This window comes from Condylura cristata, unplaced genomic scaffold, assembly GCF_000260355.1.
Source record: "Condylura cristata isolate star-nosed mole 26May11 unplaced genomic scaffold, ConCri1.0 scaffold00002, whole genome shotgun sequence".
Taxonomy (NCBI): domain Eukaryota; kingdom Metazoa; phylum Chordata; class Mammalia; order Eulipotyphla; family Talpidae; genus Condylura; species Condylura cristata.
Genome location: NW_004567103.1, coordinates 37,163,838 through 37,187,791, shown reverse-complemented (window position 1 = coordinate 37,187,791; position 23,954 = coordinate 37,163,838). Strand labels below are relative to the sequence as shown.

At 33.8% G+C, this 23,954-nt stretch overlaps 1 protein-coding gene across 1 annotated transcript in view; it reads right to left on the bottom strand.

Annotated features, from left to right (window-relative positions):
* NCKAP1 (NCK-associated protein 1) overlaps positions 1–23,857 on the bottom strand; it is an 82,015-nt gene extending 58,158 nt beyond the window's left edge. The window contains exons 1-3 of the mRNA XM_004674464.2: positions 23,806–23,857; positions 12,257–12,274; positions 11,117–11,227 (exon numbers count right to left, since the gene is read on the bottom strand). The gene's annotated coding sequence lies outside the window, so the exon portion shown is untranslated. The remainder of the gene's footprint in view (positions 1–11,116; positions 11,228–12,256; positions 12,275–23,805) is intronic.
* Between the last annotated feature and the right edge of the window lie 97 nt (positions 23,858–23,954).

Genomic DNA, 23,954 nt, shown 5'->3' with positions numbered 1-23,954 from the left:
AAAAAAATTATCTTTCTCAAGTTTACATTGAGAATCCTCTTTTTAATTTCTGAAAAGTTAAGAATAAAAGAATTTTATATTTTAATGAACATGAAAGGCAAAACGATTAAAAGTTGGGTCCAGGCTTCTTTGCAGTAGGTCTTTGTTGTTCTTCTAGTCAGATTTTCCCAATTATAATCTCAGCTAGCTCTTATTATTTGCTTTGACCAACATAAAACGTAAGTGATACTCGAGGTCTCACAGTTTCAGATTTTGCTCTTTTTGAAACACTGCCCTGAAGCACCATGCGTGAAGAAGTCTAAAATACTGTACCACATTCAAGAGAGGCTTAGTGTCCTGCTTTCATAGTTGGGCCTGCCCTCTAGGTAGCCCATGGAATGCAACTATGACAGAAGGCTAGTGAGAACAGCAGAAAACTTAGCCAACCCACAGGATGATAAAGAAATACACAGTTTATAAACACGTTAAGTTCTGAGTTAATAGGCTGCATAGTACTAGGTTACTGAAACAAGGATTAATATAAAGTTCAGCAAGTCAAATTAAAAAAATATTTCACCACTAAGCACATTAACTTACATCAAGAAAAATCTTGAAAATGTAAAATTTCTGATGAAAAAACGGTCAACTTAGTATAAATTTATGAAACTAATTTTAGTACTAGAAAGTCACTAATTACATACAACAGTATAATATGGATTATCAAATGTTAACACCTTTACATAAAAGGACAAAGAAAGGAGATGGAGGGTGAGAAAAATGGGTTAGGTAGATAAAAGTTATCAAAAAGAAAAAAGCTACCTCACTGTATTCACAATATTTAATAATTAACAATAATACAATGGTCCCATTTTCTATAACAAATGTAAATAAAATGAAGCTTGTCCCTTTACATTCAATGGAAATGACCTTTAAATAAGCTTACAGTTACTATAATGTTATGTATCAGTCAACATTTATATGTCAACATTTACTCAAAAAGTATCCCAACCTATTATACTGTCAGACATTTTGGAAGACACTGGGTTCATAAGTATAAATAAAATTGATGAGCCTACCCTTAAATAAGCATATATAGTTTAATGAGGAACGTATATAAAAAACACACAGGAAATTAACTTTTATATGAAAAAGATCACAATAAGCAAAGTCAGTGCTGGGCCTCCCGGGTGGCACAGGGGTTAAAGTCTCAGTGCTATTAAGCTATTACCAGCCACTTCAGCACTAGCTGATCCCTATCCAGGGATCCACCCGACAACAAGGTACAGATCTCTCCCATCTCACCAGTTACTACCCTTAGCAGTGTATTCCCCTGTTCTGCTCTCCATTCTGTCTCTGGTGAATCTGGTCCCCGTCCCCGGACCTCTGGCTTACACTCCAGTTTTTACTTTATTAAAAAATTTACTTATTTATACAAACAAGAACTGGGGAATAGGCTAGAGGTGTGGAGGGTGAGGGGATTCACCAGAGACAGAGTGGGGAGCTGAATAGGCAGAACTACTGAAATACACTGCTGAGGGGACCAGCAGTCAAGACAGGAGAGGTCTGCTGTGCCATGTGGGTCAACTCTCAGGTCACAGATCAAACTGGTGCTACAGTGGCTGCAGAAAGCTTCATAGTGCTTTGCTTTTAACTCCTTGTACCACCAGGAAGGACCCTACACCCCAGATCTTGTATGCATAAATAATTCTTTAGAAGTAAAGCATCATTTAGGGCCCTTTCTGGTGGAACAATGGGTTCCTAAAAGTTAGCCATAGCTGCTTCAATGTGAGTTCAATTCCCAGCCTCTGAGGTGATGGCACAGCAGACCTTTCCTGACCTGCCTGCTGTTCCCCTCAGCAGTGTACTTGGTGGATATGCCTGTTCTGATCTCCACTCTGTCTCTGGTGAATCCTCTCACATCCCCTGAACCTCTGGCCTGTACCCCAGTTCTGTATGCATAAATAAATAAATCTAGAAATAACATTTTAAAAAAGCATCATTTGAAAAAAAGAAATAGTGCTTCTAAGGGTAATGTGTGAGATGCAAGACATTAAAGGAGGACCTAGCACCCTTTCGGGGAACCTAGGGCTTATATTATTTATTGATATTTATTGATTGTTTCTTATTGATCACATGTTGACAGAGTAGAAGCTCATATTAAGGGTTCTCAATTGGATGCTTACAAACACTAATAAAATTTATGCTTAAGCTGTTTTGGCTTCTTTCTGAACCTTTTGGAGCTCTGTCATTCTTGGAAAATGTAGAGACATGGTGAATAAGAGAATAATTCCTGCTTAACAACCTCTAAAACTCTCTTAATACCTATCCTGATCAATTCTTTGAACTCTTATGCATTCACCCTCCCATCTTTTTATTGTCATTCTTTCATGTTCTATTTCCTTTTTAATCCACCTTATAACCCAATCGCCTATCAGTATTCCCATGTCCTTCTCTTCTCTATCACAACTGTCTGATACAACACAAATAAGTTGATCTCAACCTGAAATCATGAATAGTAACCGTAACTATGTAGATATATTACTCCACTTTCACTGTCAGTTCCGTCTCCACTCTCTTCAGTAATTATTATATTCTTCTCTCTTAAAACACTTAATTCCTTTGCAATAAGATCCACAGCTTAATGTTGGTTTGAGCTCTTGACTTACATTAAAAACTGGCTATTCTGTATTTCTACTCAGATTTCTAGGTCTCTCAAATTAACACATCTAATACTATCATTTTGTACCTCCACCCCAGTATTACTGTTATTTGTTCACACCAAAAACCTTGGAGTCTTCATTTCTCAATGTCTCATGAAACCCCCATCTCATGCATCAGCAAATACTGTAGGCTCTGTCTTCAAAATATATTAAAAATCCAAACATTTCGGCCCTCCCTGGTGGCGCAGCGGGTTAAAGCACTGCACTAAGAAGCTGAAGCCACTTCCGCATGAGTTCGATTCCCGCCTGCCCCGGAGGTGACCACATGGTGTGGCAGACCTCTCCTGACCGCCCGCTGCTCCCCTCAGCAGTGTACTTCGTCGATCTGCCTGTTCTGCTCCCCACTCTGTCTCTGGTGAAGTCTTTCACCACCCCTGAGTCTCTGGCCTGTACCCCAGTTCTGAATGCACAAATAAATAAATCTTAAAAAAAAAAATCCAAACAGTTCATGGCTCAATCTTCACAATATTTCAGAATCTGAGTATTTCTCACCTCTATCATCCAGTACTAACATTCTCATCTCAATTGACTAAGTTTCCTACTATTTTCTTTGGGTTTACCTTAGCTCCCCTACAGACTATCTCAACTGAGCACCCACAGTGATCATATCACTTCATTCTTTTACTCTTATTCAGTGACATCCTAACTCACTAATTATTAGAGTCTTAGAAAAATGTACATATATGTGAGTGCACGTAGGCACCATTCCCTTACAATCTTTTGATCTCAGCCATGACTATTCTCCCCACCCCTTCTCCCGAATCATTCCATTCTACTCACAATGGCCTACTTACAGTTCTCTGAACATGCCAAGTACACTTCCATCTGAGCCTTTACAGCTTCCACTCTACCATCCAGAATATTCCTCCTCAGTTCACCTCAATTCTTCATATCTTTAAATCTGTTCTAAGCCCTCCTGCTTAGTTTGGCCTTCCCTGGTCACCTTCATGAAAATTAGCATCTCCCACTATCATTCTTATTCATTTGCCCTGCTTTGTGCTTTTTAGAACTCATCTTTACCTAGTATTATGTTTCTTTGTTGTTGTTTAGTTCTTTCCAACAGACTGCAAGCACTACAAGAAGACCATTAATGTCATCTTTTTATTCACTGCCAAATCTCCTCTGCTATAAAGGACTTGGCTTTCAATAAACAAATGAGCAGCGGGGACTATGGAATACTTACATGAAATATTTAACAGATCTTGAACAGATTAGATAAAGTTCCTCTGAAATGTTGTCATCTACAGACAGAACTGAAAAGGGAACTAGATTTACCCTCATGAAAGATTTTGGGAGGGGAAAATTGTCCCAGGTAGTAAAAACAGAATAAAGAAAGGCACGGGAGCAAAAATAAAAGCTATGAGTCATGAAGAGTAGACATATACTCACTCTCCTAAAATAAAATGTCTCGTTAAAAAAAAAAAAGCACTTAAATACATCTACTTTCTATTTTACACTAGATAGTTAGGAATAACGCAATATACTATCCTACCTATTGTTGGCCCAAACCTACTGGTGTCTTTTATTTTGGATCAGGGCAAGTAGTCTTTGTGCTGACAAAAGGTAAGGCTAATTAAACCTGTGTGAAAAGGGATGTTCAGGCTTACAGAACTGGTGCCCGCCCAATTGTGCCTGAGATGCCATTACACTGAACTTTCCTTAACTTTTAACTTGGAAAACCCCCACAACTAGTTACTAACTGGCAAGAAATGATATATAGCTAGGCACGACCTTCTCTGAGAACTAAGCAGATAACTTTTTTTTCTTTTCTTCCCTCTATAGTAACCAAAGACAGTTAGTTTGACTAATGTTCATGAGCTCTAAGAAATGTCATCTATGTTCAATCCTAGTTCCTGGTAAACAGTTTTTACAATCCTATCCTTTATACTTTTGAACCCTTAAAAAAAGACTCCTGCAAGACACAATTTAGACTAATACCTGAGTTTGTACTCTCCAATTTGCAAATCTAAAATGCCCATCAGTGCCTTTTTTTACTTTTAAGCCTCATCATTTCTTCCCAGTGAACACCTGCTATAAAAAAATAGTAAGATACCATAACTAATACCAATTCTGTATTCTTACTAATAGTAAGATACCATAACTCAAAGGATTCCTAATTAAGAGTGGCTAAAGGTTTCCTTAAGAAAATAACCAAGAAAACAAAAATTAAGGCTCACCAGGTGACTAGGTCCTTTGCCTTATCCTTTGCTATTTTGATGAACATCATAATCACCATTAATCCAAAGGAGCAGGCTAACAACTGTTTGAAAGATAGCTGAAAACTATCACTAGAGGCATATTACTTCAGAAAGTTTGAAGAAAACAGAAAAAAATGCAGGTACTAGGAATGCGTCTCCTTGAGGGTTAGGCAATGAAACTCCAATGAAATGCTCATTTGTAGAAAAATAGGAAGCATCATTGAGATGTCAGTATGACTGACAGTATGACTACAATATAGTGTACAAGGTTCATAAATTTGTGATTTTTAAAACAGATGTATTCTGGGATCATAAGAAGCCTTTAAAAGAATGACAAAAGTTGAAAATTACAGTCACACAAAAGTCTGTACACAATTTCAGGGAATTCCCAAACTCCATAAAAACTCAATGCAAAACTTCAGGTGAAAACCATTATAATACTGGAGACGGAAAAGAGATACATGTCTCAGAATGAAAACTAATACAAAAAGAGGAAGAGTTAGAGGAGAGTGGGCTCCAGAAAGAAAGGCAATGTGATTCTTGGTTGGATAAATTTAAGAATACTCTAAAGGCACATAGCTGTGAATCTATAAAGTCATGCTGCACTTATAAAATTATTTAATTGTATAATTCTAGAAGAATCTATTTCACTTTGATGCTAAATATATTTTTCCTCTTATAAGTCCAAAGTGTGACAACAGAGAGAAATAATATGCAAACCAAATAATTCAGGTCTTTACTAATATTTTTTGGGTCAGCATATAACTCTATCTCAGAATATCGATTACAGAACCAAAAGGAAGTAATAACAACTTTGACCATATAAAAGTATAAGTGACCAAGGGTAAGTTTATAAAAACAGAGAATTACAGTATTTACAACTTTAAAAGGAAGTAAACAATGATCAAAAAAAATATTAACATAAAAACTATCAAACATCAGGAGTGAGAGAAAGTAATTAAGGGCCTGGGAATTTAATGAGCTAAGCTCTCAGTAGCACAGAATTAAGATATTGTCTTAAATTAGTAAATGAACATATAGAAAAAGAATAAGCTTATTCCTTATACTTCTGGTAGCAATCTCTCAAGTATTAAAAACAGGCATTTTGGAACTTTAGGGCTGGAAAGAATGGAGCAAGAGATTCAAAGAATGGAGCAGGAGATTCACTAGCATTTCATCCTAAATTTTTCTGGATTCTGAAAATTCATTACCATATATTTATGCTATTTTGGTAAAAATTAAATTTAAAAAGTTTAGATAGGTCATTAGTGCTGATCCCGTTCCCTATTTCAAATACTGACCTGTTTCAAATACTTTTCACTTGCTTTTTTACAAAAAGCAAGGACTCTTGTATGTTCTAATGAAAGTTGTGAGGAAAGAAAAGGCAGAGGGGTTACAGTAAGAGGAGAAATTGAGAAGTGTGAAATAAATGCTTGATTTTTCACAGCACCTGCCCCATGAGGGAACAAAGACCTGAAGGAGATAACTCCAAAAGACAGTTTGAAAACTGCAAGCCCTAAAATCACCAATTTGACATTATATTGAGTCAAAGGGGTTTCAAATGCTAGGATAGGTAAATAGATGATGATGACTCAAAGCAGAGAAGACAGAAGAAAAACAATGACCATAACCATTTGCTGAACAAATGTATATAAAATTTACTATATAACTTGTGGAGTTATCCAAAGGGCAACTGGAATTCAGATATAGAATAAAGAAAATAGAAGGCGGTTTATTACTTAAAGTTAGGGAATTAAGTGTTTTTATATGTATATACTACATGGGAGGAGAAGAAGATAATTCAGAAATAGCCACATTTAAAGGACAGCTAGAAGAAAACCCAATGATGTAAACCGAAAAGTTATACAGAGGTAATATAAAAAGTTTCCATTTTTTCCAAAAAAATTTATCAGACCTACGACTAAGTACTATAGGCGACATCTAGACTCCTTGTTGCAAATGCTATCATTAACATTTCAGAGATATGAACAAAGATGTTAAGTGATTTGCCCAAAATCATTCAGCTAAAAAGTGCAAAAGCCTGAACTCAAACTCTGGCTCACTGACTCCAAAATCTATTCTTACTACCAATATACTACCATCATAATGGAATACCATTACCATCATAATGGAATATAAGGAATCTTCTCTTAGAAACTGACTAGGAGTCAGTATCCTTATGCTTTCATCTAACTCCTACCTTAACTATACTGTATGTGGTCAAAGGCCTCCCTAAATCTATACTTGCTACTCTAATACCCTAATACTCATGTTTCCAAAGTTTTGTGATTACATTTTTATTTGGCCCAGCTAAAATCCTTCAAGAAGTTTCTAGTCATCTTGGGTTAGGAAATAAGAGGTTAGTTCAGTTTTTAAGAAACTAGGACTCAATTTTTTTCCAAGTTACTTTCCATAATATTAATGAGATGTATGTAGTTGTCTCTACTAATGTCATTTTTTATCTAGTAATAGGTTTAAAAATGTTGATAAATTTGAGTCTTGACAAAGATCTAAGATATCTGAATGAGAGCTTACTAAGTTAAGAGTATTATCAATTAATTTATTCATCAAACTTGTTTAATGTCTCTCATGTCCGGCACTAGGCACATAAATGTTCAAAATGCTAATGTGTACTGCCATGACAATTATTATACTTTCAGAGTTGTTTTACTTTATCTTTCCTTGAGTGACCTTCTAAAGTTACTTGAATAAAAAATACAATTTATTACAAAGTATCTTGGTAGTACTGTCTCAAGAGAAAAAATACATGATATCTATAAAATAAAATATTAGTTTAAAAACTGAATTTTCAAATTAGTATAATGATAGCCATGTCTCAGTCCAGAATCCTTTATTAATTCTGTGGCACTCTACTTGTTAACAATGTCTTCATTCTTAAGGAGTTTAAGATCAAATTCAACATATCTGATCATAACATATCATTTCCCAACTAATTTGGCAGTCAAACCCAAATTTTATACTAGCATACACAATAATTAGACAAATTCCACAATGATATTTGTGCCAGAAATTTTTACTGCTTTTAAAATAACATATAACTAGTTTTTAGATGTTCCTATTTACAACATAGGAAAGAGGGGATAATTAAACTCGCTAAATTTAAAAAAATTAGTAATAAAATTTTTAACATGCACCTGAGTATTTGTTTAAAAATGCCTTCTAAAATTTCTTGGGCAAGACAATTTTTACCTACTAATAAAGATTATCTACTATTTTCTTCACCCAGGGAAATAACAGATTTTCTTTTATATTCTCGTATGAAATCTATGGGAAACAAATTATAAATCCACCTGACAGTTACTCTTTCAAAATGACAAAAGATACCATGTTGTAGATAAATTAAGACAATCTCAGCTCAGAAATATTTCTCTTAATCTGAAATTAAATAATAAATGCATTAAATCTGTTAAAATAAACAGCCTGGCACATATTAAACACTACGTGTAAGTAAGTGGCTGCTATAATTGTAAAATTACTATGGTTTTTATTCATTTGACTTTTACTTCATTAATCATCTTTGAAGCACATGGGGAATTTAACTGAACATCATGACCCAAGGTAAAAAATCCCATTCCTTGGCCCAAACTAAATTGAAGGGGTACACAAGTTCACAACTGACTGTAAAGGAGCCAGTGCAAGACAGAAATGACTCAACAGAATACAATAACATCACAGTTGAAGTCATGTTAGGCAACAATCCTGCTTTTTGGCAGCTTCCACTTTTATTGTGTATGTGGCTCACAGCTTCTAACAGTATTTTAAACTAAGGAGTTGGAGCAATTACTAAAGAAACAAGCAAGAATCAACACATTTCAGGTTACAAAATAAGATTAGCCTTTTTAGTGAGGATCTACTTTAGAAAATTAAAAAAAAACTTTGTTGACTTTTTCACAGAAACTTTTTTTTTCTGTCTTTTCTGAAAGTGGGGTTAAGAGATACTTGCAAAACATGAATCAAAACAAAAATAGTGCTAACCAGTAATTCTGGCTAGAACTAACAAGAAAGTCACCCTTATCTCTGAGTAAAATAAGCTTGTTCTGTGGCATCAATTTATACAATCACCCACAGATAAGGACTTACAAGGTTAAAAAAAAAAAACTAACATCAATTCTTTGTTTACAGATGCTGCCAGTCAGAAATATACAAACTCTATCAATTTCAGGTGCTATTATCAGTCCCAACCCTTAAATCTCCATTAATATGGAGATTTAAATTCTATGGAATTTAAAAAAAAATTAAAATGAACTCATCTCTTATTCCTAACCCAAGATGACTAGAAACTTCTTAAAGGATTTTAGCTGGGCCAAATAAAAATGTAATCACAAAATTTTGGAAACACTAAAGTACTTCATAACGAGTTAAAGTAACAGGATAGCATTACACAGAATAGTTGCAAAGGCATCAGATTTTGCAAACAAAACAAACTAAGTAAATTCTACAAGAAGTCACAACATCAAATACTGTATATGTGATTTTAAAGGTTAAACAGAGTTACCATATGATCCATCAATTGCACTCCTGGGTATATACATTCAAGGGAAATGAAAACATAGTTCACATAAAAACTTTCCAAAATTCTCAAAGCATTCTTTATAATAGACAAAAATGCTAAAACAAACAAGTGATGAATGACTAAACATAACATGGCATATCCATGCAACAGAGTATTGTTTGGCAATGAAAAGAAATACTGATGAACTTGAATAAACCTTGAAAACAACTGAATTTGGAAAGAAGTCAATCACAAAATGCCACATTATATTAATTCAATTAATATGAAATCTCCAGGAGAGGCAAACAAATATAAAGTAGATTGTTTGCCTAGGGCTAGCAGACTGTCAGGAGTGACTACTAATTTTACAGTTATGAAACAATAAATATATTTTAATCAGATCTTGCTATTTTCTAAGAAGATACTGCATATTTAAGAACTCTGCATAATCTCATAAGGAAATTTATACACAGACACATAAATTAAACTTAAAAGATTCTCTGAAGAGCTTGTATCACAGATTGCATGAGCCCATAGAAAGATAACTGTATATGAAATTAAATATGAAACAAATTTTCATTATAAAGCCTCCCATTCAGAATGCATATATAATCTCTGAGGAGTTAACTAGTTAATACCACTAAAAAAAAATTCTCCATACAAGTAGTAGTATTCTTAAGAAGTGTGCTTTGAGTCACCCATCTGTAATCAGGTACTAATTGTGGCATCTTAACACACCAATTATAAAACACAATTTTATATGAAACAAAGAAAGACCACATCAACCTATATTCACAAAAATATATATATACTTTAAAAAAAATACACTACCAGATATATATTTATTAATTCTGATTTGTATCTTCCTCTACATTAAAAGATTTCTAAGTAAAAGACTGACCAGGTTAAATACAAATATTCAATGAACATACAAGATTTAGAAACCAAAAGATCACAAATATTCTTAAACAAATTCTTAAAATAGGGTAATCATGTCTAAGAGGAAACTTTGAGATTAAGTTTATACATAAAGCAAAATAAGACAGTAAGGATTATGAGACTATCAAAGAAAAAAGTAAAAGTAAAAAAAAAAATATATATATATATATGCAGAAAGTTCCCAAGTCATACAATGCATATGCAAAGGCCATAATAGGATGAAAAGTAACTCTAACTTTTAAAATTAATTATTCACAGAAGCTATAAAGAATGACCAAAAGATACATCAAAATATATCAAAATGACCCTGGATGACTTATATAGTTCAACACATTATCCCACCTGAGAAAATGTGAAATAGTAACAGTCTCACAGTATCAATTATTTAATTTTCAGAAATAATTTTCTAAATTAGGAAAACACAAGAAAAGCAAATATATTTTAAAACTAAACATAAAAAACTCCCCAACTAGTCAAGCAATATTTGGTAAATACACCTACCATATATACATTTTAGCAGTACGTTATTCTCTACTGCAACTTGAAAAAAGTGTATTAAAAATTAAGATCTTGTATTTTCTATAATAAAACGGCAATAATCTAAGCCATTTTTTCCCAATTTTGGACATAATGTTACCTCTAAAAGCCCGTAGTCATTATAAGCTGCATATCAAAATGTGAAAAATTAGAAATAAAAGATATTTTAACTTTTTTACTAGCCATTGCTTTCCCTAAAATCAAGTAAAAAACAAAATTAGATGACTTACATTATTGTTGCGGGTTTCTACAGCAGGGAACTTTCTGACTATGAATTTTACAGCAGATTCCAGATTTTTGTCAATAAGGTAGGATGGTTTTGCCTTGGGATCTCCGCATGCCTATAAAAACAACAGTAATAAAAAAAGTGAAATGCATTCTTCTTCTAAAACCAAAGAGTAGCAAATCTGCAATCAGAAATTAGAGAAATTTATTGGTTTTGGTGAGCAGGTGGTAAAATGAATAGGCAAAGTGCAGGGATTGTCACAGCTGAAATATGCAATGGGAGACAGTACAGAGATGTTCTTCTACTGAAAAAAAAAATGCATGGAAAGTTTCAAAGCAGTTAGCGCAGAACAGCAGTGAAGGAAAAAGCTCAAACCTAAAAAAAAAAAAAGAAAAAGAAAAAGAAAAAAAATTTTTGGTTTGAGGTAGGACTGTATTCACCTGAAGCTAATAAAATATAACAAAATCAAATATTCAGTAGAGTACTAGAAATGTTTCTTTCTAAGTGTTAAAAAATAAATCTTATGTTTGTCTTTTCCAAAATGTCGTTTTACTTTAAACATTTTAATACAAGAGCCCTAGTTCAAAAGAACTGGAAGCTGTTTTTAGGATACTACTAATGTGTTGCCTGTTCCTCTGAGCATCTGAGTTTTACAACAGTGTTTTCCATCATACCAGCAGCACTTCAAACAATGAATCTACATCTGTTCTATATCTCATAATCACAGAACAAATGGAAATGTTTACATTTCACCACTTCAGCAGTATATAGCATTCTCTATAGTAAACTGTAAAGCATACAAATATAAGAAATTATTAGAAAGGACTTTTATCTGAACTACTGGCAATACAGAATACAATGAATACTGTTTATTTCATTAACAGATTGTTAAATGAGATGCTATTTCTTAAGAAATTACTAAACTTCTGAGATTCCTATTTAACTTAGTTTTATGAGACTTTTAAAAGGATGTGTTCTTTGAGGTTGTCTCTACAATGTGTCAGGAAATACAGAACTGCATTTCAATGTTTTTTTCATTGTTTACTATGGCTATGTTGTGGATTGCAGAGAAAGAAGTTATGAAACATGAAACTGATCTGAAAGCGGGCAAGCGGGCAGAGGGAAGGTGAAAAGCTTTGCAAACCTTCCAAACTTGTCCTTGCTGGGGAAGCATTGTAATAAAAAGAGAGAAAATTACGTGTAAACAATGATTGTCAAGCTATGATATACTTTTCAGTAGAGAACTTATGCACTGCAAACTATGAATAACAAAACAAGATTAGAACTATATGGTGCTACAATTTTAAAGGTATTCTAAGTAGCGAGTTTGAGTATACAATAGGTTATATTATAGCTTATACTATTCAAATATATTTAAATACTATTGTGTAAGTGGACAATATGTCAGTTTCTTGGTGGTCTTTCTACATCAGAGTATACTAGAAAGAATAACAAAGACTACATGCAACTATAAAAACAGGAGCAAAGCCATCAGTGAAATTTTACATACCTTAAAAAGAAACGGTAGCCAAGAATAAAAATAAGTAGTTATTGGATGACTTTCACACTGCAACTCAAATGAAACTATTTTTTACCTATCACCTAAACTTCCTTCCAAGCGGAAGCATAAAAATTAATGCACTTCCCAGTTTCCAAATGGAAATAGGAATGCAGTAAGAAATTTTTTAAATCCCAAACATAATTAGATAAACAAAATTCAGTTTAAGAAATTTAGAACTTCATAATTTTTAACTAGATAGAAACAGGCTACTACGAAATTTTAACACTAAAATTAAAATTAATTAAAATATACATCTTTTCCTCAAAGTAAACTGTCTTTGTTTAAAAATATTACCTCAAATTAATGTTCCAATTAATCTGCTTCACGAAATGTTTTAAAAATAGCTAAGGTCCACAAAGCCAAGAATTTGTCCAACTAGAAAGCTACAGATTAGCATTCCTTGATGTAAAACATAAATTTCATAAATATACTCACATTAGAGTCCTAAAGTGAGCCAAATTATGTTCCATTTTTAAGTACACATTAGCTTTTAAATCCTAATTATTTCAGACAGCTATCCATCTTAACAATATTTATAACTAAAGATATCTATATATTCACTTCTCCTTCCTACCTCTAAAACAAAAAAAAAAAAGGAATTTTATTTCAATGGAAAAATCCATGGTTATATAATCTCCTTTCCTTGGAAATGATTTACTTTTTCCCAGACTGCTCAGTGAACCATATCTAACATGTCACATGGGAAGCAGCTTATCATAAATGTTAAGAACTTAACTCTGGGAGTAAGACTGAATGGGCCTCAGTCTTTACCACTTACAAGTCAGAGGCTCTTGAATACTTTCTAGGACATCTCTTAGTCTCAGTTTCTTCTTATGTATGTGGGAAAAATAGTACTTACCTCATAGGGTCATTATGAGGATTAAAAGAGAAATAAATAAACCATAAAAATATATTGCAAAGGAAGGGCACATAAGTACTCTAAAAATGTTAGCTGTTGTTAGTAATAGCTATAGTAATCTTAATTACCCAAGTCAAAGTTTCATTTAGCAATCACAGAAGCAAATCTTTATCATAGGAGATAGAGCTAGCAGTAACAATTCTCACTCCCAGTCACATATTTTCTTCATTCACCCTGTCCAACTATACCAAATTGGTTGTATTTATAGGACTAAGCCTAGTAGTTAAGATAAGAGTTTTTAAAAAGGCTATACATATTCAAATACTAGTAGAAACAATTTCCTGGGGGATACTCAGGCAAAAAAGAAAAAGTACCAGAGAAAAATAAACTACAGCTTGAGTAAAAATTATTCTGGCAAAGAGCCATACTCACTAATTAAGAAGGATTTCCTACTAAATAGGAATAGCAAAATTCTAACTAATCAAGATGTCTCACAGTTCATAAAGATTAATCTTGTTTCCCAACCTAACTCAAAAGTATTCATTTTGAGTACATGATAGAAAATGATAAAATATATAATTTAAGAACATAGCTGGTATACCTAGCCCCCTACCTTATTCCACTCTAGTCATATTACACGAAATTAATCTTTCTCTCAAAAAATACTATTCTTTGAAGTACCACATTTTAGAAAATACATATTCCCTAACTTATCAATACATTACAGACCAATACATTTCAAACTTATCCAAAACTGAATTCAAAGTTTAACAAATGACCAAATTCAATTAGGATATGCAATTGGACATACTTCTGTACTACCCTCCCTCCTTTATCAAAATAAAAAGCAAGTTGAGGAGAAAATTATAAAATCGCTGAATCTTATAACTCTACCCAAAATAATTTGTTTTCATGTAATTAACCAAAGAACTATTTTACCAGGCAAAAAAAAAGAAGAAGTTACAGTTGAATCACATCATTTTTTTAAAAGCAGTTATGCCAAAAATCTTGTTTTACTTTATCTGGACTCAGTATGCTTTCATAATGCAAACAACAATATAATCTGATATTCTAAAGATCTTCCAAAAGATCTAATGTGAATGTATTTATATACTTCTATTTTTCATAAATGTCTTAATCATCTTTAAATTCAACAAAGTTGAAACTATTTGATGTGGCCGCTAAAGTTACAGTAGTGTTAAAATACTTAAAATTTAACAATTCAGAATTCTAACTTTAAGTTGAGATCACAGCCCGTAATAAAACCATTGGGGTAAGTTGCTTAACCTCTAGACTTCAATTTCTCTAATAGCTAATTGAAAATGCTACTATTACCACTTCATAGGGTAGTTGTTCAACTTTATCAATTAATAGTTTATTCACAGTGCCTAGCCCATATGTATTTAATAAATAATTTCTAAAGTTTTTTAAATAAAACTTAAAACACATGGATATCTATTGATATTTCCCAATTATCAAAATAATATTTTCCATTTAACTAATTTGGGGCCAGTATTAACTACCAATTCAGTACCTCTAATTTCATTTTTTCACAAGATACAAATATAATTATGAAAAATGTTTAAAATCCAGAATATTTTATTTAGATCATAAAATAAAGATTTCTGAATAGATACCTTAAAACAAGGCTTTGATTTTAAAGTAAGACTTTGAAATAAATATTTTTGTCAATCTACCACCACAATCTTTTCTCAAGTTCCCTCCACAAACTATCATAACATAGATTACACAAGACACCTTAAGTCTACATGATTAATGTTATATGTTTTTTTCAAGAATTTACCAGGATAATGAAAATAAAATATAGATAGAAATAGCTGTCTATTCATAAAACATTAAGCAACAATGAAGAAAAGAAAGAGTAAGACACAGAGTAGAAAGCAGAAAGAATATTTACTGGACACCTGTAATAAGTGCACAATACCTGTGCCTTAGAAATTATTGAAACCATCACTCAAAAGAGGAGAAATTAAATGACTTGCTCAAGATTTTACTACCATTAACTATGCGTAGCATGAGAGATTCTAAAGCATTAAAAATGCTTAAGAGCCCTCCCTGGTGGCACAGCAGCTTAAAGCACAGCACTAAGAAGCTAAAGCCACTTCAACATGAGTTGATTCCCAGGCTCCAGAGGTGATCCACACAGCATAGCAGACTTCTCCTGACCTACCCGCTGCTCCCCTCAGCAGTGTACTTCATGGATCAGCCTGTTCTGCTTCCCACTCTGTCTCTGGTGAATCCTCTCACCACCCCTGCACCTCTGGCTTGTACCCCAGTTTTGCATGCATAAATAAATCTTAAAAGAAATACTTATCAAAAAGCATACAAAAACATGCCCCATTCTCTCAAAACCTCAGCTGCCTAAAACTGGGGTATTTAATATTAAGAGAAATATGATTTGTTTTATCAGTTTTATTCTTAAATTCTAACCTACCTAAGCAATAAAATGTATTACTTTCCCAAAATACAATGTAAGGAAATTTTTTATAATTAGCTGGAAAAAATTAATGAAATCCAGGTATTAGAGCAAGACTGCTAATTGTGAGAGCAAAGGAAAAACTAGCAATACCTAAAATATGCCAGGGAAGAAGAAAAATATATAAAAAGCACAAAAGTAATATGAATGACCCATTTTTTTCTAGAAAGAAGAAATTAAGTTTTACTCAATAAACAAGAAACACCATAGCAGATTTTGCAAAATTTGAGGGACTAAAGGGCAAAGATACTCCCTTAAGGCTTCAAAACTGAAATTAATGCCTATAGGAAGAACGGACTGTAAAGCAACCTACTTATTCTTTCACATTTTCTAATTTTTTAAATAATTGAAGCAATACTGTGTGAAAGTTTTTATACTCAATAGTCTATTTAGAGCAAAAAAAGTCTAAAATTTAGTCATAGTGTTTTAATTTTCTATTCCCTTATATTTTGATAAATCAACCTGCTTTGACATAGTAGATTAAAGCAGTTACACTTGGGTGGTTGAAAATAAAAATGAAAGGCCTTCCTGGTGGCCTAGGGCTTAAGTCTCAGCACTACAGCCACTATGGTCCACTTTGATCCCTAGCCAGGGAGCTGACCTACATAGAGCAGCAGACCTCTCCTGCTTTAAAATTAATGTAATTTTATCGATAATTACCTTTAAATCAGAACCAATAGCAGATTTAAAGATACATAAATTATTGTTGTTTTCCAAGCATAAGATCTGCGGAAATCATGAACTTAATACTATTAAAACTGACTATTAAAAAATTTAGTAATTCAAAATTTAGCGATGTGAGTTACTTGTTATTATTTAATTCTCAAGAATCGGTCACTGTTGCCCTTAAACATTTTCCGGCTTCCAACATGCAGTTTATAAAAAAGGTGTTCTGTTAGTTTTTAAAATGTGTTATAAATGGCCCTCCCTGGTGGCACAACAGGTTCAGATGCTGCACTGCAAGCTGGCCACAGCCATCTCAGTGCAAGTTTGATACCCGCCCAGGAGGCGATCCACATGGCGTCTAGACCTCTCCTGTCTTGCCTGCTGCTCCCCTCAGCAGTGTACTTGGTCAAATCTGCCTGGTCTGCTCCCCACTCTTTCTCTGGTGAATCCTCTCACTGCCCCTGCACTTCTGCTCTGTACCCAGTTCTGTATGCATAAATAAATAAATATTTTTTAAAAAGTGCCATAAATGATCACATTTTTATTGTTCTAAAGTTCTTTTCACTACAGAACAGACTTAAATACAAATAGCTATTTTGCACTAGTGCTAAGTAGATTTCAAACTATAATATGTGGTAGTAAAAAGGGACAGTTAGATGTTTTCTCAAGCTGGTCTTGAGCAGTATTTAACCGGAAAAGAAATGAACACTTTTTTATTAAGTGCTTACTGTTTTCAAAATCCAGAACTAAATAAAACTTATACCAATAGCTAACATTATTCACTTCTTACTCTTGTACCAGGGATTGTAATAGCACTTGCATGAATTAACTCAGTTCAAGTTAAGAGAATTCCACCAAGAGTAGGAGAAAGAGTTTCTGAGTTTGCATTAATTACAATCAACAAGATTAACATGGCTTAAGAACTCCTCCCCCTCCCCAAAAAAAAGTTAAAGCATAACAGACACTGACAAATGCTTGCTAGCAGAGCTTGTGGGTTCTTGCTAGCAGAGCTTGCGGGCAGCCCACTATTCCAGAAATTCAGTTATACCCCAGAAAACAAAATTAAATCGCTATGTGAACAATTATCAGTGAAAGGAAATCATAGGTATTGAGAACTCATTTCAGTGGGTCTTAAAGTCAGAAGTACTTTATTTAGTTAAGTTTAGGTCGGGATTCAGCTTTTATTAAAAACCTTCTATAACTCTTACATATGTATCCCTAAATAAGAGTCATAAGAGTTAATGGTTTTTCAACTTATAAATAAACTACAACCAAAAGAACTTGCCTAAAGTTAAAAATAAATTTCATGGGGCCCTCACTGGTGGCACAACAGGTTAGAGCACAGCACTATGAGGCTATCATAGCCACTGCAGCACCAGTTCAATCCCTAGCCAGGGGAGGGACCCCTATGGCATGGCAGACCTCTCCTGACCCACCTGCTGCTACCCTCAGCAATATACTTCAATCTGCCTGCTCTGCTCCCCACTCTGTCTCTGGTGAATCTCTCACCTCCTGCATCTCTGGCATGAACCCCAGTTCTGTAGGTATAAATAAATAAATCTTTAAAATAAATAAATAAATTTCATCAGAGCATTATCTAAAACCTAGCTTTCTCATACTAGGTACTGAAAATAGAGAAGTTTAGAGGCTATATGCCAGCAAATCCTTGTTTCAACAGTATTAGAATATTCTACTATATATATTTTGCATTTTTATATAATCTACTGAACAAAAAAGTTTTGGAATTTTGACAGACCTTGTCACTGCCTGGGCTTCTAGTCATTACTCAAAACCAAGCACAAATGTGACTATGTCCTGTATTTCCCTTATCTCCCAAGCTGATTTTTTAACTCCCTTATCTCTTAAGACTCCCTCAACCACATTCAACACTACATTTTTGTTAAATATCTACACATATATCTCACCCACTAAAACAGAATTTTTTGGCACTGGAAAACTAGACTTTTATTATACATTCATTTATACATCTGAATAAATGCAGAATAAACTAATAACTTAAAAGGAACCCCTCAATATTACAGACTAACTGAAAAAACAGCTTTTAGGACTTAAAAGATGCATTTTCACTACTGGCAGTATTTAAAAGTCAAGTATGCTGTAAAAAATTATTGTAACATTGCTAGCAAATTATCAAACAAGAATATGAATAGGATGTTCAAGCATCCTAACTATTAAGAACTTTCAACACTGACACACAATCAGCATTTTTAACACATTAGATGAAGCTAATATGTAAATATGGCCAATTATTTAATTTTCTTAAACTGTGTATATAATCAATAGATTAAGGACTCTAATTTCACTTATATGTCAACTGCAGTATGCTGTTTCTTCAAATTTTATTTTTGTAAATGACCTAATTTAACTACAATAAAATATGCATATACATATGTTAGCATTAGTACAAAAAAGGGTATAAGTAGAAATGGTTTATTTTTTAAAGTGGGAAATGGATAGGCAGGGAATTTTTGAAGTCACACATTTCTATTATGTTTGATTTTTTTTTCACAATAAGTGTACTCTTTTTATAATCATTGATTTTTTTTAATATTTAAGCTATTTAAAAATTCCAAGGTAGAAATATGCCATAATCTCAATGCCACTTAAAATAAAAATTACTTTCCTAAATATTTTTAGTACTATTTCTCTCCTTGTCTATCATCCAGCACAAAAACTATCATATCTTCATTTTTACAAGCAACTTCCTTGAACAATAAAAGCAGTAGGATTTATATAAACAATAGATATTAATTAAATTTAGATTTATCAAGAAGTAATGTCTTCTTAACTTGTTTAAGGTTCTCTCTATGAGACCTCAGAGAAAAAAAAACTTAACACTACTACCAGTAATTTTTTATAGAATGTGCCACACTCCAATTTTTGGAAAATCCTTCTGCTGTTGGTTGACCAACATAGACACTAACATTTTAAATGGAGAAAAACAGAATACTGACAGGGAAGACTGAAAGTAGGTTTCCATACCTTGCCCTGAACACTTCTCACAGATCTCTTTTTTCTCCTCACTAGCTAGCAGATAAGGACTTTCAATGGTGTTCTGCTATTCCTCTTAATCTTTTTTTCCTCATGAAATAAATTTATCTAATATATGGGAAAGAGATGATAATAGGGGGAAAGAATAGAATAAGATTCCCTTTAGCCAAAACAAAGAATTAAAAATGTGTTGAAATCTGCAAAAGTATTCCATTTTAAAAGAAATTGGCAATAGTTGGGTAGGTCTTTTCTCATTTACTGTCCTTTAAAATTGAGACAATAATTTAGCATAAAAAAATATTCAAGTATTACCTGAAAACTTTTTGATATGGTTATTAAGCTTTTATGTAGATAATGGTTTGGACGGTGCAAGATGAAGCACAACAACAAAAAACTATTTTTAAACACAGCAAAAATATTTTCTTTCAGAATTTGGGAGTGTGTGTACTAACCAACAATTAAATTTCAGAAAAGCAAATGTCAAATAAATTACTGAAACTCCTAAATAATAATAGCTTAACTTCACAGAAGTGTTTGACTATTTTATCTTCATAAATAATTCTGCGAAGTAGACAGGTATCACCAACCCTACCTTAAAGAAAAGTAAAGTGGAGCCTTCCCTGGTGGCACAAGGGGTTAAGTCTCAGCATTATGAAGCTGTCATCAACACAGAGGCAAGAGTTCAGCATGTTCCCTGCCAGGAAATAGCCCACATCGCCCAGCAGAGCTCTCCAATCTCTCCTGCTGCTCCCCTCAACAGTGTATTTCAGTAGATCCACCTCTTCTGACCCTTCTCTGTCTCTGGTGAATCCTCTCACCCCACACCCCTGGCCTGCACCCCACCTCTTATATGCATTAATAAATAAAATAAATTTTTAACTGATAAGTAAACTGAGGCCAGTTATCATTTAAAATGGGCCATAACGGCTACCCTGTTACCTCGCAGTAAACTTATAAAGAGAACATAATCAGAGCTGGAACAGACTTCAGTATTACTTTTATAGTTAATTTCCCCTCATTTATAGATGAAGAAAAATAAAGCTTAGTAAAGTTCAGTCACCAATCCAAAGTTTCATAACTCTCACTATAGAAGACCAGAATGCAAGTCCCCTAACTTCTGGACCAATGTTCTATTTCCACCAGCCTACCATACCACAAAAGATACAAAAGTATCCTGAAAAATGTTAAGAACTATTTAAGTGTATGCACCATTAAGTCCTGAAAAGGGAGGACATACTTAAGTAAGAAAAAAAATACTTTGAGGCCTCTCTGGTGGTATGGTTAAGTCTTAGCACTAAGAAGTTATTCTATCCATAGCCACTGCAGCGTCAGTTCCATGCAGTCAGGAAGCTCACCCACATGGTGTGACAGGTCTCTCCTGCTGCTCCCCTCAGCAGTATATTTCAGTGGATCTGCCTGTTCTGCTCCCCATTGTCTCTGGTGAATTCTCTCACCACCATACACCTCTGGCCTGCACCCCAGCTCTCATATGCATGAATAAATAAAAATAAATCTTAAGAAAACACTTTAAGGAATTAAGAATCAAATTTTATGCTTTTAACCGACTTGTTTTTAAATGTAGTTTTAAATGTAAAACTATCTATTCCCTTCATTTTTTCCCTAAGTTCTACTAGTTCTTACATCCCTGATTAGACTTAGTTCCTTAAAATTTCCATAAACTGTTACATATCAAGATCTCAGAATTTTCTCAGCTGCAGAAATTTTCCTTAAAAAAGTAAAGCATTTTTCAGTAACCATGTTTCATTCTCTTAATGTGTTTAAATATTATTCTTGATTATAGTAATTTATGAAGTTACTTCATCTGGGTTACTGAAGTAATTTTTCACTGTACATGCTCGTAAAATATTTCCATTACTACTTCCAATTGGAATAGGGCAGAATAATCAAACCAGATAAGCTAATGCACATATATATTAAAATGTGATAACTGATTGACAGGCATGTATTATGAGGTAGGTTTTTTTGAAGATTATGAGATTGAGATTGAAATGATTATGTGATTTATATTGTCATAAAAATGCAGAGAGCATGAACCTTATAAAAAACACATGGTGAACAAATATTACCCACTTTTCTGGCAAGATTTTTGAACAAATGTTTCAATCCTGAGCCAGGCAGGAAGATATGTCAATCTTAGAGGCAATTTCATATAAACTGAAAGATTGAAAATTTGATAAATTTGTATGCAAAGGACTCAAAGAGAGCAAACCATAAGCAATTATTAAAACTAAGGTAAGATCTCTGCCTGTATTTCTTTCTCTGTCTCTGTCTCTTTCTTCCCTGTATGTATGTTTCACAAAATATATTTACCAGTTCAAAAAGACCTGAAGGTATTATCAACTAGGTAAGGATCTGAGATGCCCAGGGGTAACTCACAATCAGGCAAGGCTTATGTTAACACATAACAAATACATGTTAAGTGATGAAATGTAACACTTTAATAATTCAAAGTCTATGACAATGGGCATAATGATCATATATTAAATTTCAACTTCAATAATGCAAGAGCCTGAAGTTTATCAAAACAGGAAGTGAAAAAAACTACTTTTGAGAAAATGCAGTTAACTGGAATTATGAGTTCAAATGCTTCTAATTTCACTTAATACTGCTCATGAAAGTTAGATATGCAAGCTTTAATAATATTTATACCATAAAGTGTAAAACAAATGCTTTAAAAAGTGCATTTTGTTCAAATACCCAAATCACTTTTGATGTTACTCTCACTTCCTCTTCTGGAAACCCTCATAACCATTTCCTTTAACCACAATACCACAGGTCTAGAAACTTTTAGTAAAAAAAGTCTGAGTTGCTAGTGCTTTGGGGCAAAGTTCACATAGGAACCAATATTCAAGTTTGTAAAAGAACATAATCTCACAAAATAGTTCAGGTTAATGCAATTTGTAAGTATTACTACCTAAAATTACTTCCAGCCTACATAAATTTATAAACAAGGCTCTCAGGTAAAGGCAAAGAGCATCTCTGTAATGACACTGAGCTGGCACACACAAAATGTAACAAATGAATTGGAGCTGAAATTAGCTCCACAATATTAGGCTTAGAATCAATTAAAACTTGCATCCAGGTAAACTGAATTTAGCTATATTTATAAAAAATGTGTCACTGTAAAACCAAAAGTCTTCTCCTTTCAATAGCTTCTTTATCAAATTATAGAAATAAATCGGTTTTAAAATTTAATCTAGTGATACGAATTTTTAAAAATAATCTTTCAGTTTCCTAATTTACAAGCATTATAATTCGGTTGCTATGATTAATATGAAAGATTCATATAATATTAAAGACCCATTAAAAATACTATGAAGATATTATCCCCCAAAATGAGAAAGACTAAATGATCTAGATGTAGCAAAATAACTTACTTTCTCTGTCAAATTAAAACTTATCTTTAACATCTGCTCCATATATATGTATTTTTTAACTCCAACTCTGTCTTTCACCGCTTAATCTGCAGGAACCATGTAAAGGCTTTGATGAGCCTGTTTTCCATAGTTACTTAAACCATCAGAATATGCAACATAAATCAGCAGTAGCAGCTGTGTAGTTACAGTATTTTATTTTGTAGCTATCAAACTTTAAGAAATGATGGTTTGGTACTGTTAGGCAGGGCTGGGAAAACTAAGATGAGGAGGAGTAAAGAGGGAAGGTTGTTATTCCTGTTCTAATGACTCATAGCCCAGAAGTATTTAAGAAAACTGGTTCCACCCTCACTTTCCCCTCCCCTCTACCTTCAAAACGCAGCATTCCAAATTGTCGATATACTCTCAAATGGCTTTTATTTCGCAACCTAAAATAAAGTGGGAAAGTGGAGGGGGTGCGAGGTTCGTCCTGATTATCCATTCCCTTTCCACATTCCCACACTTACACGCTAAAAAAAAAAAAGAGAAATTTGCTGCTGTCGCCTCCCTATGCCTACTATTCAACCTGAGTTTGGGAACATCCAAGTTTCCCGTCTCCACCCCCCAACTAGAATGTCGCCCACCGCCATCTACCCCTTCCAGGTGACTCCATTCTGGGGGCCCCAGGCGCGGCGGGGAGGACGGCGTCCGCACCCCCCCTCACCCGTAGGGGCCCAGCCGGATCCGGGAGCCGGGAGCCGGGAAATGGCTTCTCTCAGTCTTCGGCCGGCCCCCGAGCCGCCGGGGGAGGCGCCCAGGACTCCGCATTAGGCCGCGACGCGACCCGGCGCCGGGCCTGGCGCGGCGTTGCCG